The sequence below is a fragment of the Chenopodium quinoa genome, unplaced genomic scaffold (assembly GCF_001683475.1).
Source record: "Chenopodium quinoa cultivar QQ74 unplaced genomic scaffold, ASM168347v1, whole genome shotgun sequence".
Lineage (NCBI taxonomy): Eukaryota > Viridiplantae > Streptophyta > Magnoliopsida > Caryophyllales > Amaranthaceae > Chenopodium > Chenopodium quinoa.
The window spans coordinates 1585000-1606216 of NW_018744239.1; the positions used below are offsets into that span (position 1 = coordinate 1585000).

Here is a 21217-nt window from a genome sequence, read left to right on the forward strand (position 1 = left end):
CTAATGCATTACTCCATCAAACCTGCAAGAAAGTCCACATATCAAGCTGCAACATCCTGTTGAGTGCAAGGGCTAAGAAAATATCCTTAATCTCCTTTCTTCAAACCTTTGTCAGTAACTGTATTTTTATACAAATAAGGTTACTGGATCCTAGATGTGATAGTTATGCTGTTAACACGCTCTGATGTGTGAGGGTCATACGCCGTTTGTTAAATGTCACACTGATTTTTTTAGAAGAATGTGAAATTAATGTGTTACCGAGTAGAAAAACGTGCTTGTAAAATCTTACCTGTTCACATAGATCTTTTCCTATTGTGCATCAGAAGCTGTCAGATTTAAGATCAGTATTTATGGTTGGCGTTAGTTATTCATAATTGGCACTTGTGATATGCCAATATACCTTGGCTATGCATTAGGGGTCCAGTAGTCCACTACAGGGTTTGATCATGCCATATACCGTGGCTATGTATTTGTTGTTAATGTTGTTAAGCTGATAGAGATTTTTCTTGCAAATTTACATTGCATGCAAAATTGAGTCCTGTATGTAAAATTTAAGTATGTCAATAGCATACAGAGATTTGTCTCCTTTTTGTGGTTGAATTTTAGGCTCTTGTTCTAACTCTGTTGATATTTTTGCATGGCTTGGTTCTGATTTCAGGGTCTGAAAAGTGTTTCAAGCAATATGCTTAAGATATTGGTCAATCCTGAACTGAATTTGGTGTGACATCTTCTTCAAAGAACTTCCAACTTCTGTGACTCAAACAGGTGAAATGGCTAATCATTCTACTTGTAATTTGTAATCGTTAGAATCCTGTGTTAGTATAGAAATGAACTATTTTACCAAATTTCTGTCCAATTTTGGTGCATCAAGTGCTTAATTTTGTAGAGTACTAAAGATGATTCAAATTTCATTTGCAGTTTTACATGACTAACAACTATGAGAGTTGCATTAATTAATTTTCTGTTGGTAAATAGGTCAGAGAATGTTCATGATCTTTTTGGGCTCTCCTAAATTAGGTTAAGGCACCTTAGCCGACTGATTATATGAGTAAAAGTTGGGATAAGCAAGCTGTGAAGAAATGGATCCAATAGTTTTTATTTTTCTTTTATGTTTAGTGACTATTAGGTTATCAGAAACAAGGTTATTCGCAAGAAGGTAGTTGTGGTAGGCATTGCAGACAAACTACGAAAAAATTGTGTGCATTGCTTTGGGCATGTAAAACGGAGACCCGAGGGTGCACCGGTAAGAAGAGTGGAAGGGTGGGACAATGGAGGGGTTAAACGAGGGAGAGGGAGACCGAAAATGACTTGGTTGGAAAGATAGGAAGGATATAAAATTTTTGGATTTATATGAGGATTAGCCATTGGATCGTAAGGGATGGAGGAGGATCTTCGTCGATGATTACACGGAATAATCAAATTTGGTTTATGTGGCCGACCCCACTTATGAGATTATTACTTTGATTGAATGATTGTTTGATAGTGACTATTACGTTATCGCAGATGTTTTGTGGTTGCCACTTGTTGGAAAATGAAGCTTACTGAGGGAATGGTCTGGCTGTTGTGATTTTTTACTTGTAATAATATGGGATGAAATCAATCTTGATGAAAACATGAGTCCATAACAATTTCCATGACATAAAAATTTCTACTACATCAAGTATAAGATAGAAAAATAATGTCACTGCTTGAATGACTGAAAACAAACGGTCGAACAATGTCAAACTAGCTAGGAAATTTTATTAGGTCCTTTTTTCAGAAAGTTTATTCTTTTTGCCTTAGGTTCTTTTCCATGCTTTAAAAAAAATAAATAAAATTATAAGCAGTTATTGTGATTTTTGAACTGGATTTGTAACGACATCTGCCATAGTTTTCTGATTTCTTTGTCTGTAAAAAGTTAAAATGATGAACCCTTCAATGCTAGAAATGCCAAAGTCATTTGATATGTCATTTGTGGGAAGGATACCATTTTACTAAATGTTTCTTTGTTTTTGATTGTTTAGTTAAGAGTTCAATTGCTATCTTTCTATATTAAATCAGTTACTATTGTCTAATGATGATAAATTCGTTCTTAATTTGATGGTTTAACGAAGAGTTCAAGTTCAACTCTGCTATATCTGTTATTGATGATGTTGCCAACTTGACAAAAAAGTAACCATGCAATTTGTGTAGAATTTTTAGCTGATGATTCAATGAGATCTAGCTAGTGTTTGACATTATGACTGTCAGGTTGTAGGTCTTATGTCTTAATACAACTTTTTTTTTTTGGTTAGATATGTTTTCGTACAGTTGACTAATTGAGCTGCAGTAATTCAGGTTTCTGATTCCTTTAAAGTATGTTAAGGAATTTCAGTCCCACATCGGTTAGTTTAGAGAAAAACACTTTCTTTATATTATTGTGTCTTCACAATAGGGTTGTCTCTTTGGAGACATCTGATAAAATTGGAACGATACAGAGAAGATTAGCATGGCCCCTGCGCAAGGATGACACGCACAAATCGAGAAATGGTCCAAATTTTTTTGTCCTTTTCTGCCCTTCCAATGTTTAAGTAATAAGTAATGCGTTTATGGTTTTGGTCCATCTTGAACTAAATTTGGTATGCCATCGTCCATGAAAAATTTCGATTTCTTTGCCTCAAACAGTCCAATGGCAAATTCTTCTGTACTTGTTGTGCCAGTTTCATTAATTATTATAGAAATGGTCTATCTTACTGAACTTTTCAGTTGCAAGATTTTGTAGACTAGTAAAAATTCTGTGAATCTCATTTGCAGTTTAATTAAGAGAGTTGCATTAATAAATTTCCTGCCGGTAATTGTCAGGTTGGAGGATTCTCCTTATTTTACTCGTGGCACCTGACTTGACTGAAGATTCGAGTAAAAGTTGGCATCAAAAGATATACAATTGTGGGTCGAAATCTGGCATCATAACTGGTATTTGTTTGGAGGTCTTTCACTATGGGATAGAAGAAGAAGATGGAAATAGGAAGAAGATGAATGAAAATTGAGGAAATACAGGCACGTGAGTTAAATGCGAGAGTCAATCATAAAATGTTTGGTCAACGCCAGAAAATGGAGTAAGCTTTCATCTTTGAAAAATGTTAAATTTTATTTCTCGCAAATTTTTTTATATAAAAAGGTTGTTTCCGATAAATTTTCCAAATTTTCATTCCATTTGTTCAAGATGGAAGTTTGACATGCTCTAGACTTACATTGCCTTACCCCTTAAAATGATATTAATGTGTGATAAACATGTCTTCATATTTTAACCAAATCCACAAGATCTTATCACCTCTAGTTACATCATTAATGCATTACTTATCCAAATACTTCAGACATCAGAATAATAGTAGGAGTACCAAGTTCCAAACTCTTAAATAAGGAGGAATGTACCACATCGAAAAGAAATGATGAAGCTATTGCAACTTCAGGAAATATAAGACACAGGATTAGACCTGTCAAATCATACCTTTCTCGGCCTTTTGGCTAAGATCAAGTGTAGTATCTGTTCTTATCAGTTTAATATCTGATACGTGGGCCAATGGCCCACAACGATATTAAATTTATTTTTTAAGGGGGAAGATCCACCACAGTAGCTTGCTGCTGGGATCTTCAAGCGTCGCCCATGTGTTGCACTACTGCATGGGCCTGGCGTACCCCACCAATATTAGTTAAGTTTAGCTTTAATGCACGGGTCTGGCCCTCACAATTAATTTGATAATTTTGTATTCTGCCATGTTTCTTTACTGCTCTTTCATATTTGCATACTTTGAAAACAGGACCATTGATAATAAAAAAATTGATGTATTGAAAGACAACCCAATAACATATTATAGGTAATAAAATTTACTTTATGTATTAGTTGGTCAAAGATAAGTAAATAGTGGCAAAGTTGATGCCTACTTTAATACAGTCCAAACATTTCTCCCTTGTATCTTTCTCCAATTTTGGGGGCTTTCTGCTCCTTTTGGCTGGTTGTGTTTCTTTCTGAAGTTTGTTTCTTGTAGCTCTCACTAATAATTTTATTACTCTAAATTCAGATATGGAGTGCTTATATTGTCCTGACTTGCGGCGTATGCTTGATACCTGCACAGCTTCATTAGAGTGCCACAATGTATCAGGGACTTCTGCAAGGTACTATAAATTTAGTAACTTTTTGCTTATAATCATCTACCAAAGCTCATTTATCTGACTCTGATTAAGTCGGAGTTGGTGCTGGCATTAAGAGGTTCTGGTGGAAAATGAAATTTACTTCATCCTTAAGAATGTAATAAATAAACATTAACAAAAGTTAGAGCAACATTATGTGAGGGGTAGGTGTTATACTGTTGTATTGTTATTATCAACATAATGTAATTTGGTTAGATAAGTTTATATTATCAATTGATATATACTTGGAGAGTACAACAGCTGTTGGCTTGTGGGATACAAACTTCCACTTTTTTTTTTAATGGAAGCTCCAGTTAAGGAACTCCCTCCAAAAATAAACGTATGTCTGTGAAAGAATAGTTCGCTCTGTGCTCACTGCATGACTGTGTGAAGATAATTGCAACAGGTTTTGTTATTTATACCGTAAATTCCTAGCTTAAATCTTCTTTCTTGACTTGATGTGGGGTGGTAGTGCTGGTCCTTTACATGGTTGGTGTCATATGGGACTGAGACAAGATTTCATTTTTTGGCTATTGCTTCCTCAGTATGTCTGTCTTTTGGTTTTACATTTGAGTTTCAGTTAAATATGAATCTGAAATACCGTTTGGCCATGAGGACTAAAAGTAAAAGATGGTTGATGTACAGATTTCTCTGGTCCTCTGGATAGTAGTTGTAAATTCTACTTGACTGTCAGTTTGTTCATTTTGTGTTGAAAATATTGATACACTGGAGGTTCAAGATGATGTATGTGTGAGAAACAAACTGCCAGAGTTTTCATTCTGTGTTGAAAATATTGACATCCTGGAGGTTCAAGATGCTGTAATTTAACAAGTGATCCCCATTTATCGTATGTAAGGGAAGAAACATAACATCATTTTACAGCATTGGTGTTAATTTGCTGGGACTGTAAGATTTTCTATGGTTGGATTCTTTGGCTTAAGTTTTAACTGCAATTCATATACCTTTATTCTAAAAACCGTCAATCTACCATTGGCTTCAGTTTTAGCCAGAATTCCCTATACCTTTATTCAAAAATCCGTCAATCTAGTATGACACTTAATGCTAATTACTCTGTGAAGCTTATTCTACTTATGTTGTTCTGTTTTAATTCAATTTTGCTTCTTCCAATATTCAATGTTGCTTTATTTTTTCTTTAAATACAAACTGAAATGCGGTTCTTCATTGACTTTCCTTTTGTTGAACACTTGAACCCTTGCCAAACAGATGGTAGATTTTGATTAATTCTTACTAGGTCATGATTGTGTACAAATGTACACATGCCATTTAAATTCACTTGGAATTAATTATTTTCGAGGAGTGTTACTGCTTTATTTCACCATTTCCATTATTTCTAACGAGTTAACTGTAAATTGTACAGGGGCCGCGCGAACGCAGGCCCCCACTATCACAAATTATGACGTACACTCTTCCTCTTGGGAAGATGTTAGGCAGGCACCCCTCCGAATGTGCAATGGAGGCCACCAGCCTAGGCCATGGGCCTTCTTGATCGCCCATTGACCCCGTCCAGGTAAGTAATTTGTTTGGTCATACTCAGTTTTGTTTTATATTCATCTCTAATGAACTCCCCTTGTTATTTAGTTGATGTGGGACAATATCCAACATTGCAAAACTGATTTTAATCTTGTATATGTAGTGAATGAAATTATAAATTATTGGTTCAGTATGCATATTAGTATCAATTTTACATATCATGTACTGAATACTGAAGATGGAATATTAGAACAAGCAATATATCATATTGACCAATCTGTGAATAGTAAAAAAAAAAACTGCACCAATTCATGCTTGGAGGTTATATGTGCCCTATGAAATATTGGAAAAAAATTAGATTTAGATGACTGAAATGCATTGACGTGTATTTAAATCAGTTATCAATCTTATTCGGATATGCCCCTGTATTTATGTGAAGACATGGCTTTAAGGATGAGGGGTAGTGTAAACTGCATGTAGATGATTTCTTTGTATCTATCTTGCTGGTGAGTAACGGTAATTTTATTTGAAGGGGAAGGTTTAATATTGCATTTGACCTCAGACCTATTAATGGATATTAGGATCAAAAGACTTATATGTTATATCTTATGCATTTGATCTCTACCTCATAACTTTGCACGCCAACCCTTGCATGATCTTTTATACAAGTAATTACTAATTATACTGACCAATAGTGCTTGAATTCTTTTGTTGGTGAAAGGGTGCACCAAGCAGGATTGTGTCAACTAAATAAAACCCAAGGCTCATGGTACGATGTTATTCTCTCTTTCAAGAATTGGTATGAGGACTTCACATTGTGTGTAAGAATGACAATTTGCGCCTTTGATGTAGTATGTGAAATGCCACCATTCTCCGTTTGAAAATGATGCTATTCATTTTGAATGATAAAAAGTCTTGATAAATTATAAGATTCCCATCATTTTTACTATATCTCCCTGGAACACCAATCGATTCATATCCTTGGTTGCTTGAATAATCCACATCACATATGTAATGTGCTATGTCAACTATCCCAGAGGCATGTACTTGACTCAAATTTAGACATTTAAGCATAATATCCCCCCCCCCAATAATATTTCCCCCCCCCCCTTTTACATTTACGAACTTATTGATTTCATTTCTTTACATCATGTTTTGGATCTTCTTGCTGCACACATACTGAAGTGTAAAAACAAAAGGCTGACAATTCCCTTCTTGTTCTGGCGCTTGCTAATCTGAATTGTACTTGTTGAGAAATATGCCTTGAATCGGTGACCGAGTAGGTACACGATCATGTAGTCCATTATACACGATCTCGTAGTCAGTGTTATTATGTACTCTTCAATATACACGACCGTGTGGTTCATGGTACATGGTCGTGTAGTTCCGCTACTACAAGATATGTCACATGGTCGTGTGGATCAAGGTACACGGTCGTGTGGTTTTGGTCCGTGTGGTTATTTAATGGGCTTTGGCCCAAATCAGTTTCTCTTTTGAAGAGTTCTATATTAATTATATACCCTTAGGGTTACTCCTAGCCGAATAAGTTGAGTGATTATTCATAAATCTCAGAGTTTTTTTGTCTATTTATTATGATGACATTTGAAATATGAGAGACAATCAATCGGTATTCTATGATTGGCCTCAAATCTGTTGTGAATATGCAATTTGTTTTCCCAAGATAAATAAAACTATTATTTTCGCCTGGTAGTAGGGTTGTACAAAGTGCAGTTTAGACCGCACCAAACCGCAAACCAAACCACAATTTTGCGGTTTGGTGCGGTTTCCAAAAATATTGAGACCAAACCGCGATTTTTATGCTATATTTTCATTAAAACTATACAAAAGAACTAAAATATTTGAGCTAATCTTTGACTATTAGTTAATTAGAGGTTAATAAAAAGAGTTTAATAGTTTAATTATAAACTAATAATTATAAAATAAAATTAAAGTTTTGTTTTAAAAAGAATAATTACAATTTTGATAAAATACGGTTAAACCGCAAACCACACCGCACCAAACCACATTTTATGGTGCGGTTTTTTTAAAAGTGCGGTTTGAAAAAATTACAAACCGCACTTTTGAGGTATGGTGTGGTTTATGATCCAAACCGCACAGTGAACACCCCTACCGGGTAGTGGACGTAGCCAACACATTGTTGGTGAACCACGTAAAATTGTGTGTGTTTTTCTTGTTAATTTCGCATTCAAGATTTGTTATTTCTCACCTTCGTTATAACAGTACTGATTCTTGTAGATTTTGCTCTCTTAATTGAAATCCTTCGCCGCTCTTGAAATGAGGAATAGAGGATGACAATGACGAAGATGTGAAAAAGCTGAGTGAGATTGTGTTTAAATGGTAATTCTCTTTTTATACTCTATTTGGACATTGTGTGAATTTTTCTCTTGTTTTTTTTTTTTACCAAATTAACAAATTCATGACAGAGTGTTGAGACTGAATACTGCTGGAGGTGGTGAAATATAGTTAAAGAGCTGTTAGCATGTAGCTAAAAAGTGAAAAGCTAAAGAAACTTGAATGTAAACGAGGGATTTTTAATGAGTATAACTTCCAAGGCTAAAAACTAAGGACTTACATAAAAAATCTTCACTAAATAGGGCGAAAACCTATAATAAATACAAACCTTTTCTACTTAGGGGGTGTCTGGTTTGTGGAGTAGTGTGGGTTTTCCATCAAGAATGAACTTAGGATTGTATCTTAGAGTAATACAATCCCATACCCCATGAGGATTCACTCAGACCCTTTTGAGAAAGGTTCACAACACATGGAAGTTTTAAGCAGACTTAGGGAATGTCCATTTTTGTTTGAATAAAACATTTCTTATGTAGCATTCTCAAATATTCACTCAAACCCTCTGTGTTTAAATAAATGAAACAATTTCCTTTTCCGGCCCTGTTTGAATAAATGACACTTTTCTTTTATAGTAACTTCTCTCTATTTTTTAATAATATTCTCTCTATTTTTAAATAACATGCTACTAACTAATAGTCTCAACAAAAACCCCTTACTCTCTCCACTCTCATCAACTTATACCCTACTACTTATTATATTTATAAATTCAACTAACCTTCCTAAAACTCAATCGGTGGTTCCCCGGGCATACCAGATTAAGCAAAAGAACATGACTTATAATTATAAAGAATATTATGAATTTATAAAAGAACACAACATTAAAATTTAAAGAACACAGTTTTCAACGTATTGATTTAAACACGGAGGGAGTATTAAACTAGGATGCATTCAGATTAATGTAAATACTGTATAAGTTTTGGATTGGGATCATTCTATGAACCGTGGTTTAAGATTTTTAATCGAAAGACTTAATTTCGAAAAAGACTTGTAAGATGAATCAGAATTTTAAAAACAAAAAAATTCCTAAGTTGAAATATACTTTTTTCTTCACAAATCAACCTTTTATCTTTTTCAATCCTTATTATCCAAAGAGTGAATCATACTTTTGACAACCTTAAACACATCTAGTACATTGTACACTTATTTTATCTTATATGAACTCACGATACTTTATTAGAATTTATTTTAGTTGTGATTTGAGCTTGAATAACACTTGTCATAACTTATTTTTCATAAAATAAGTGAAAATAAAGTAAATAACTATACTAAATCTATTTTAATTTAGGCATTCAATTTAGAAACTACTCTACTAAGTTCCTTCCTGTTCCATGCATTATTAAATTATCCACATAATTGGGTTATGTTCTCCTCAGCTGAAGCTTATAAGTTAATACTTCGTATAATATAGTATAAGAATTTATAAGTTTAACTAAGGTAAGGGTTGATATGTTCAGACAAGATAAGGGATAATAAATTCTATAAGGTTATATAATAAGGGTTGATATGTTCAGACAAGATAAGGGATAATAAATTCTATAAGGTTATATAATAAATTTTATAAGGTCCAATAAAGTCGAATAAGATAAGGTAAGGGTTGATTAACTCATATTAGATAAGGACTAATAACTTCATATAAGATAAGTGAAATTAAGGTAGAGAGAAATACTATTTTATATGATTCCTAAACAAAATCATTTTTTAATCTTCATGTATAGTGTTTTGATGAAGCTTCTACTTTGGACCTTCATACTTCTGTAGCTCTCTTTTTATGGTGTTCTTCTATGGAACTGAAAGCTGAGTTCCCATGCTGTTTGCTTTATATCCAGACTTCTTCAAGTCTTTTATGATCCAATCCTGCTCTTAGCTGTGCTTTTGGCCTATAGTTAAGGACTGCTGTACCACATCGAATAGAAGCGACGAGGGCAAGACAACTTCAGGAAATAAAAGGCAAGAGATTAAACTTACCAAATCATACCTTTCTCGGCCTTTTGGCTAAGATCAAGTGTAGTATCTGTTCTTATCAGTTTAATATCTGATACGTGGGTCAATGACCCACAACGATATTAAATTTATTTTTTAAGGGGGAAGATCCACCACAGTAGCTTGCTACTGGGATCTTCAAGCGTCGCCCATGCGTTGCAGTACTGCACGGGCCTGGCGCACCCCACCAATACTTAAACCAAAAGTCCAGTAGAAGGATCATGTCCCTTGATCTTTAAGTTAGGATGATATATTTAAAGCACGTTTAGATTATTGGGATTTTTAGGGCCTTTTTTCAGACAGTTTCCATTTGCCTGTTTCATGCATTGAAAAAAATTATAATTTATAAGCAAAGTTTTGGTGTTTTTGGTTCATTGTGAAGTACATTTGGTGCAAGCATGTGCCACATAAAATTTTAATTCTCTGCCTATAAACATGTCTTATGATGACTACTTCAGTGGTTTAAGTGCTAAAATCATTTGATCTTCTTTCTATTTTGATGGTTGACCAAAAAGTTCGATTGCATCTATTGCTATATCTTTTATGGGTGATAATCTCATTTGCAAATTATGAATAATCATTTCAGGTCTAGAATTACTGAAGGTCTGAGTTTTTGTGGTGATAACCAACAATCTATGATACCTAATTGATGTTATGAGTCATATGTGCTCGTTGCGTTGTTCTGAGTACATTAGCATAGGTACACTTGAGCAATATACAAGCATATTTGTATCCCCCATTGCTAAACTACTCCAATATAACAATCTTTATATTGTTCTATACATCATTTTGAGTTCTCTTCAGAGACATGATAAAATTGGAACGATATAGAGTTAGCATGGCCCCTACACAAGGATGACACAGAGATCGAGAAATGGTCTATTTTGGAAAAAAAAATCTATCCTCCCAGGGCTCTCATTCTCTGAAATAGGGGTTATGCTTGTCTATCCTATGAAGTTTTGCTGTCATTTAAAGCAAAAACCTCGTTCTTTATGTCAGATTGTCTTGATCTTTGATATACATGAATACTTATGGTTAATATCAAGATTTTCGTATCCTTTATATATCAGATGCAGAGGTCTTTGACTGACAATGATAATATTTTTGTGGGAGGGACTATTACCGTAGCTGTAATTGAATTTTTTGTGCACAATGCTAGTGCAATTCCTGGCACAACCCTACTGATTTATATTTCAAAGACAGGTTAGCGCTCTCTTATAGATTAACCTATGGAAAGATTAGATCAGTTCATTCTACCTTGTAGTATATTAACTTCTATTTGAGCTAGAGAGTAACCATCAGTTGTGCGGAACACCTTGAGTAGGCTTTCCTGGAAGTTTTAGTGAGTTATTAACTTGATACTTCATATATTGGATTTGGTAGCTTGAGATCATTTGAGTTTTGCAAATTCCTAGGTAAATCAGAGTCATTTTGATTTTGAAGCTATGATTCATAATTCAGCATTCCAAGTCTATGATACAAATGTTTGTATCTTTGTATGAAGTATTGACTGCGATACTTTTATCTTTTCTGAGACATCTTATAAATATGTAGTGATGCAGAGAATATTAGCATAGCCCTTGACCCATGTAATTCGAGAAATGGTTCAAAAATTAGTTAGATTTTAGTTTTTTTTTTTCGTCCTAAAAGCTTCCAGTTTCAGGTATCCATGTGAATATGTGATGCAATTTTCATGATAGAGAATGTAGATAGCGCTTGTTTATTAGAATGTGTCCACTGTCTAGTATACTCTTATTAGTCTAAACTTTTCCAATCAAGGACAGAAATGCAGCCCATTTTTGGGCTCTTGCCCGTGTTTGTCAACTAATTAGATCTAGTTGTATGTACAGTATATAGAAACTATTTGTCACAGTAATTGGTTTCATTCACGCAGTGCTTGATACCCTAATTTATAGCGAGTGCAGTCCACTAATCAATCCTCTTGTGGGGAGTTTCTATTCCCTCTAAGCAGCTTAAAATCTTTTTTCTGAAGCTTGCTTTTGTGACAACTCTGCCACTTAACAACTTTATTTGTTCTTCAAACTCAGGTTCGGTCGTATGAAGTGCTTAAATTGTCATGACTTACAAAATTATACTGTATATGGTTTGCACAAGGATCTGTAGCCCTCTGAACTCTTCTTGAATGCTAGGATGCCTCAGACTACAGCAAGGTATCAATAAAACTACTCCCTTCTGTTGCTCCATATGCGTAGGGTTATCTTAATTTTTGGTCGAACGAAATTAATGAAAGAACAATGGTGGTATTAAATATAGTGGTTGTGAGAATAAAGTTGGGGGTTCTCTAAACCAACAATAATATGGGACAAACATAGACGGTAAAGGGAGTAATATGTTCAATACAACAAAAGCTAGGTACTCTGTTATGTAATTGAAACTCAAATTGGCATATCCTCTAGTCTTCTATACAGTTAGTTGGAAATTTGACAAAAAATTTCACTTGGTTTATTGGAAGTTCCTGATAAGGAACTCCCTCCAAAAATAAACGTATGCCACTACATGCAGCGAGCACACGGTATTCTTTAGTAAAAGGCGAAAGAATAGTTCGCTCTGTGCTCACTGCATGGCTGCGTAATTAGTATACAGTCAGGCTTTGTTATTTATACCCTGCATTCCTAGATTGGAAATTCTTTCTTGACTAATGTGGGACTTTTTCATCTTTTTGTCGTACCTTGTTTGAAGTATGGAGTAGAATCCCACCAAACAAGAGATGTCTCTGCTTGCTGTCTCAGGGCAGATAATTCTACTGTGACAATGTCATTTGTTGCCTGTTTCATGTGTCTGAATTTCTTAATTGTACATTTGAAAAGTTTCTGCTGAATATATGAATAATTTTACAGCATTAGTTATGCTAGACTTCAACCATTCTCGAATGACTGAGTTGTCCCATCTTTGTGTTGAAATAACTGAAACCAGAACCTAGAGCTTAAAAAAAAAAAGAAAAGAAAAGAAAAATAAATAGCAGTTAACCTCCGACTACAGTACATGTGAGAAATGTATCGTTTGCAATATTGCTGTAGTTTAATGAACCCTGATAAAGTAAGCACTTGTAAATCCAAAAGCAAAAATATGGAAGTGAAGAGAGAGAACAGTTAATGTATTGATTTCATGTATGTGACTTATATACACTATAAATTCAAAACTGTATTCTTGTTATATATATTGATTTCATGTTGCTTAATATTGACATCAGCTCAGGTTGTTTCTTGTGCTCTTTATAATTTAATCAGAGTTTATGGTATGGCACTGAATACAAGTACACTCTTCCTCTTTGGGAAGATGTTAGGTAAGCATCCCTCACAAAGTGCAATGGAGGCTACCTTCCTAGGCCATGGAAATTTTTTATCACCCATCAACCCCGACCAGGTAAGTATGTTTCTCAGTCCTCCATGGTTTCTTTATATATCTATGTTGTCCTTCTTAATTTCGGTAGTCCGATGATGCGGGACAATCACTAAATATCCTATAAGGCTATAATATAGCTGAAAATCGAGTGTCAAATAAGGTCAACATGTAATCAAAAGATTATAAGGCACATTTTTGTTTTTGTTGTCACTGCTAATGCATTGACTCTAATTTGCCAAAGTCAGTGATTTTCATGAATTTTCTTATTTTGTATCATCGTGAATGACTGGAACAGTGGAACATCTATTTATGCAAGTGAAGTGAAAGGCAACTGGTGTTGAGGAACTAAGGAGGGTGTATTGTCTTTGTAATTTAACACTAATAGTGTTGAATGAATTTAGAAATTAGTGTGATTTTGGCTTTAATAGTGTTGAATGAATTTCCATTTGATTTTTTGAATTCATTGGAAGTCGGAATACTGAAGAAGCTAAAGGAAAGGAGATAGAGGAAAAGGGGCCTTTTTCTTCTTTTAGAATTTGGAGTGTGTGCTCAGTTTGTAGGGATTCCATTTAGCAACCATGTATAAAATAGGTTAGACGAACTACCTACTTATGGTGAAATGTTTAGCAACTAGTGGAAGGTCATTTAGCTTTCTAATCCTAAATGATCTAGGATTTAGGTAGTAACGTAGTATGTAGTTTTATAACTTAAGTTATAAGTAGGAGTTTATAGGGTCATTGTAAAGATTGTCCGTGGTTCTATGCACAACCAACTGTGTAGGAATTCCAGTTTTTGGCAAGTACCTCACTTGTGTGGCGTATTACTTCTAAGCAATATTGTGTGGTTTTGAGCCCTTGTAAAACCTTTTTTTTTTTTTTTTTTTTGCTTTGTCAGGGTTTTGAGATTGTGTGTTTTGTTAACCTGGAAAGAACTTGAGTTGGATGATAATTAGTATATCCCTTGAAATCAAAGTCATCATTATCATATTTGAAGGCATTTTTAGAGTTTGTGCAATTGTAAAAGGTAACAGATTTGAGCTAGCTTCTTGCATCTAATCCAAATGTAGATATTGTAATTGGGTTTTTTAAGAGAGCACGGATCATTCTATTTATAACCTCATTGTTATTCATTGAGCTCAGCTCTTGCCTTCCATACTGCTGGCCTTTCTGAGAATAGAAGTATTGGTGTATGTAAGGGAGAAAAGTTTGTGATTACATATTACATTTTGGGTTGCAGACTTGCATATCTAAGGACTGATGTGAAGATTAGCAAGTCTTCAACTCCTTGACACTTGTTAACTGGTGTTTATGCTACTGCTGAAGTGAAGGCGTCATTTCTTACCACAGGCTGGGGCTAATACATAATGTCCAAGCTTTTTTAAAGAGAAGGAATTTCTTTGGTATATGCCTTGTAGGTTGTAGCCTTATGCTTGAGGACTCGTAAGGGCTAAACTGTTTGTAGTTGCGATGAGCTGAATGACTTCAGGGGTTGATATTATTCTCATCTATGCCTGTGGATGTAGCTAATGCATATTGCAGTGGATCATGTAAAAATTGTGTGCCATTGTGCTCCTATGGCTTTATCACATCAGCTATAACAGTTACCCTTAGCTTTGTAATTATAGAATATAGTGGTTTTGAGTATTTTGTTTAAAGTAATGCTTGTCTACTTAAGTAGATCACGAGCAAGTGCCTGACTATAGATCTTTTATTTGGCTGGTGCTTAGTTTCAGTATACCTTTGCTTTTATCATTTTACTTCAAGAAAGTAAAGCGTGCTTGTAAAATCTTACCTGTTCACATAGATCTTTTCCTATTGTGCATCAGAAGCTGTCAGATTTAAGATCAGTATTTATGGTTGGCGTTAGTTATTCATAATTGGCACTTGTGATATGCCAATATACCTTGGCTATGCATTAGGGGTCCAGTAGTCCACTACAGGGTTTGATCATGCCATATACCGTGGCTATGTATTTGTTGTTAATGTTGTTAAGCTGATAGAGATTTTTCTTGCAAATTTACATTGCATGCAAAATTGAGTCCTGTATGTAAAATTTAAGTATGTCAATAGCATACAGAGATTTGTCTCCTTTTTGTGGTTGAATTTTAGGCTCTTGTTCTAACTCTGTTGATATTTTTGCATGGCTTGGTTCTGATTTCAGGGTCTGAAAAGTGTTTCAAGCAATATGCTTAAGATATTGGTCAATCCTGAACTGAATTTGGTGTGACATCTTCTTCAAAGAACTTCCAACTTCTGTGACTCAAACAGGTGAAATGGCTAATCATTCTACTTGTAATTTGTAATCGTTAGAATCCTGTGTTAGTATAGAAATGAACTATTTTACCAAATTTCTGTCCAATTTTGGTGCATCAAGTGCTTAATTTTGTAGAGTACTAAAGATGATTCAAATTTCATTTGCAGTTTTACATGACTAACAACTATGAGAGTTGCATTAATTAATTTTCTGTTGGTAAATAGGTCAGAGAATGTTCATGATCTTTTTGGGCTCTCCTAAATTAGGTTAAGGCACCTTAGCCGACTGATTATATGAGTAAAAGTTGGGATAAGCAAGCTGTGAAGAAATGGATCCAATAGTTTTTATTTTTCTTTTATGTTTAGTGACTATTAGGTTATCAGAAACAAGGTTATTCGCAAGAAGGTAGTTGTGGTAGGCATTGCAGACAAACTACGAAAAAATTGTGTGCATTGCTTTGGGCATGTAAAACGGAGACCCGAGGGTGCACCGGTAAGAAGAGTGGAAGGGTGGGACAATGGAGGGGTTAAACGAGGGAGAGGGAGACCGAAAATGACTTGGTTGGAAAGATAGGAAGGATATAAAATTTTTGGATTTATATGAGGATTAGCCATTGGATCGTAAGGGATGGAGGAGGATCTTCGTCGATGATTACACGGAATAATCAAATTTGGTTTATGTGGCCGACCCCACTTATGAGATTATTACTTTGATTGAATGATTGTTTGATAGTGACTATTACGTTATCGCAGATGTTTTGTGGTTGCCACTTGTTGGAAAATGAAGCTTACTGAGGGAATGGTCTGGCTGTTGTGATTTTTTACTTGTAATAATATGGGATGAAATCAATCTTGATGAAAACATGAGTCCATAACAATTTCCATGACATAAAAATTTCTACTACATCAAGTATAAGATAGAAAAATAATGTCACTGCTTGAATGACTGAAAACAAACGGTCGAACAATGTCAAACTAGCTAGGAAATTTTATTAGGTCCTTTTTTCAGAAAGTTTATTCTTTTTGCCTTAGGTTCTTTTCCATGCTTTAAAAAAAATAAATAAAATTATAAGCAGTTATTGTGATTTTTGAACTGGATTTGTAACGACATCTGCCATAGTTTTCTGATTTCTTTGTCTGTAAAAAGTTAAAATGATGAACCCTTCAATGCTAGAAATGCCAAAGTCATTTGATATGTCATTTGTGGGAAGGATACCATTTTACTAAATGTTTCTTTGTTTTTGATTGTTTAGTTAAGAGTTCAATTGCTATCTTTCTATATTAAATCAGTTACTATTGTCTAATGATGATAAATTCGTTCTTAATTTGATGGTTTAACGAAGAGTTCAAGTTCAACTCTGCTATATCTGTTATTGATGATGTTGCCAACTTGACAAAAAAGTAACCATGCAATTTGTGTAGAATTTTTAGCTGATGATTCAATGAGATCTAGCTAGTGTTTGACATTATGACTGTCAGGTTGTAGGTCTTATGTCTTAATACAGCTTTTTTTTTTTGGTTAGATATGTTTTCGTACAGTTGACTAATTGAGCTGCAGTAATTCAGGTTTCTGATTCCTTTAAAGTATGTTAAGGAATTTCAGTCCCACATCGGTTAGTTTAGAGAAAAACACTTTCTTTATATTATTGTGTCTTCACAATAGGGTTGTCTCTTTGGAGACATCTGATAAAATTGGAACGATACAGAGAAGATTAGCATGGCCCCTGCGCAAGGATGACACGCACAAATCGAGAAATGGTCCAAATTTTTTTGTCCTTTTCTGCCCTTCCAATGTTTAAGTAATAAGTAATGCGTTTATGGTTTTGGTCCATCTTGAACTAAATTTGGTATGCCATCGTCCATGAAAAATTTCGATTTCTTTGCCTCAAACAGTCCAATGGCAAATTCTTCTGTACTTGTTGTGCCAGTTTCATTAATTATTATAGAAATGGTCTATCTTACTGAACTTTTCAGTTGCAAGATTTTGTAGACTAGTAAAAATTCTGTGAATCTCATTTGCAGTTTAATTAAGAGAGTTGCATTAATAAATTTCCTGCCGGTAATTGTCAGGTTGGAGGATTCTCCTTATTTTACTCGTGGCACCTGACTTGACTGAAGATTCGAGTAAAAGTTGGCATCAAAAGATATACAATTGTGGGTCGAAATCTGGCATCATAACTGGTATTTGTTTGGAGGTCTTTCACTATGGGATAGAAGAAGAAGATGGAAATAGGAAGAAGATGAATGAAAATTGAGGAAATACAGGCACGTGAGTTAAATGCGAGAGTCAATCATAAAATGTTTGGTCAACGCCAGAAAATGGAGTAAGCTTTCATCTTTGAAAAATGTTAAATTTTATTTCTCGCAAATTTTTTTATATAAAAAGGTTGTTTCCGATAAATTTTCCAAATTTTCATTCCATTTGTTCAAGATGGAAGTTTGACATGCTCTAGACTTACATTGCCTTACCCCTTAAAATGATATTAATGTGTGATAAACATGTCTTCATATTTTAACCAAATCCACAAGATCTTATCACCTCTAGTTACATCATTAATGCATTACTTATCCAAATACTTCAGACATCAGAATAATAGTAGGAGTACCAAGTTCCAAACTCTTAAATAAGGAGGAATGTACCACATCGAAAAGAAATGATGAAGCTATTGCAACTTCAGGAAATATAAGACACAGGATTAGACCTGTCAAATCATACCTTTCTCGGCCTTTTGGCTAAGATCAAGTGTAGTATCTGTTCTTATCAGTTTAATATCTGATACGTGGGCCAATGGCCCACAACGATATTAAATTTATTTTTTAAGGGGGAAGATCCACCACAGTAGCTTGCTGCTGGGATCTTCAAGCGTCGCCCATGTGTTGCACTACTGCATGGGCCTGGCGTACCCCACCAATATTAGTTAAGTTTAGCTTTAATGCACGGGTCTGGCCCTCACAATTAATTTGATAATTTTGTATTCTGCCATGTTTCTTTACTGCTCTTTCATATTTGCATACTTTGAAAACAGGACCATTGATAATAAAAAAATTGATGTATTGAAAGACAACCCAATAACATATTATAGGTAATAAAATTTACTTTATGTATTAGTTGGTCAAAGATAAGTAAATAGTGGCAAAGTTGATGCCTACTTTAATACAGTCCAAACATTTCTCCCTTGTATCTTTCTCCAATTTTGGGGGCTTTCTGCTCCTTTTGGCTGGTTGTGTTTCTTTCTGAAGTTTGTTTCTTGTAGCTCTCACTAATAATTTTATTACTCTAAATTCAGATATGGAGTGCTTATATTGTCCTGACTTGCGGCGTATGCTTGATACCTGCACAGCTTCATTAGAGTGCCACAATGTATCAGGGACTTCTGCAAGGTACTATAAATTTAGTAACTTTTTGCTTATAATCATCTACCAAAGCTCATTTATCTGACTCTGATTAAGTCGGAGTTGGTGCTGGCATTAAGAGGTTCTGGTGGAAAATGAAATTTACTTCATCCTTAAGAATGTAATAAATAAACATTAACAAAAGTTAGAGCAACATTATGTGAGGGGTAGGTGTTATACTGTTGTATTGTTATTATCAACATAATGTAATTTGGTTAGATAAGTTTATATTATCAATTGATATATACTTGGAGAGTACAACAGCTGTTGGCTTGTGGGATACAAACTTCCACTTTTTTTTTTAATGGAAGCTCCAGTTAAGGAACTCCCTCCAAAAATAAACGTATGTCTGTGAAAGAATAGTTCGCTCTGTGCTCACTGCATGACTGTGTGAAGATAATTGCAACAGGTTTTGTTATTTATACCGTAAATTCCTAGCTTAAATCTTCTTTCTTGACTTGATGTGGGGTGGTAGTGCTGGTCCTTTACATGGTTGGTGTCATATGGGACTGAGACAAGATTTCATTTTTTGGCTATTGCTTCCTCAGTATGTCTGTCTTTTGGTTTTACATTTGAGTTTCAGTTAAATATGAATCTGAAATACCGTTTGGCCATGAGGACTAAAAGTAAAAGATGGTTGATGTACAGATTTCTCTGGTCCTCTGGATAGTAGTTGTAAATTCTACTTGACTGTCAGTTTGTTCATTTTGTGTTGAAAATATTGATACACTGGAGGTTCAAGATGATGTATGTGTGAGAAACAAACTGCCAGAGTTTTCATTCTGTGTTGAAAATATTGACATCCTGGAGGTTCAAGATGCTGTAATTTAACAAGTGATCCCCATTTATCGTATGTAAGGGAAGAAACATAACATCATTTTACAGCATTGGTGTTAATTTGCTGGGACTGTAAGATTTTCTATGGTTGGATTCTTTGGCTTAAGTTTTAACTGCAATTCATATACCTTTATTCTAAAAACCGTCAATCTACCATTGGCTTCAGTTTTAGCCAGAATTCCCTATACCTTTATTCAAAAATCCGTCAATCTAGTATGACACTTAATGCTAATTACTCTGTGAAGCTTATTCTACTTATGTTGTTCTGTTTTAATTCAATTTTGCTTCTTCCAATATTCAATGTTGCTTTATTTTTTCTTTAAATACAAACTGAAATGCGGTTCTTCATTGACTTTCCTTTTGTTGAACACTTGAACCCTTGCCAAACAGATGGTAGATTTTGATTAATTCTTACTAGGTCATGATTGTGTACAAATGTACACATGCCATTTAAATTCACTTGGAATTAATTATTTTCGAGGAGTGTTACTGCTTTATTTCACCATTTCCATTATTTCTAACGAGTTAACTGTAAATTGTACAGGGGCCGCGCGAACGCAGGCCCCCACTATCACAAATTATGACGTACACTCTTCCTCTTGGGAAGATGTTAGGCAGGCACCCCTCCGAATGTGCAATGGAGGCCACCAGCCTAGGCCATGGGCCTTCTTGATCGCCCATTGACCCCGTCCAGGTAAGTAATTTGTTTGGTCATACTCAGTTTTGTTTTATATTCATCTCTAATGAACTCCCCTTGTTATTTAGTTGATGTGGGACAATATCCAACATTGCAAAACTGATTTTAATCTTGTATATGTAGTGAATGAAATTATAAATTATTGGTTCAGTATGCATATTAGTATCAATTTTACATATCATGTACTGAATACTGAAGATGGAATATTAGAACAAGCAATATATCATATTGACCAATCTGTGAATAGTAAAAAAAAAAACTGCACCAATTCATGCTTGGAGGTTATATGTGCCCTATGAAATATTGGAAAAAAATTAGATTTAGATGACTGAAATGCATTGACGTGTATTTAAATCAGTTATCAATCTTATTCGGATATGCCCCTGTATTTATGTGAAGACATGGCTTTAAGGATGAGGGGTAGTGTAAACTGCATGTAGATGATTTCTTTGTATCTATCTTGCTGGTGAGTAACGGTAATTTTATTTGAAGGGGAAGGTTTAATATTGCATTTGACCTCAGACCTATTAATGGATATTAGGATCAAAAGACTTATATGTTATATCTTATGCATTTGATCTCTACCTCATAACTTTGCACGCCAACCCTTGCATGATCTTTTATACAAGTAATTACTAATTATACTGACCAATAGTGCTTGAATTCTTTTGTTGGTGAAAGGGTGCAC

General features: G+C 34.6%; 1 long non-coding RNA gene across 7 annotated transcripts; it reads left to right on the forward strand.

Moving 5' to 3' along the window:
• The first annotated feature begins 283 nt into the window (after positions 1-283).
• On the forward strand, positions 284-21208 carry LOC110694101. Of its 7 annotated transcripts, none has more exons than XR_002505750.1 (9): positions 284-765; positions 2821-3074; positions 4038-5674; positions 6359-6406; positions 7894-7995; positions 12036-15617; positions 17673-17926; positions 18890-18983; positions 20377-21208. It is a non-coding gene; the product is annotated as an uncharacterized LOC110694101 (long non-coding RNA). The 7 variants fall into 7 exon arrangements; XR_002505753.1 differs by having other exon boundaries at positions 12036-13371; positions 15511-15617; positions 18890-21208; XR_002505752.1 differs by having other exon boundaries at positions 12036-12158; positions 13204-15617; positions 18890-21208.
• Positions 21209-21217: the final 9 nt, after the last annotated feature.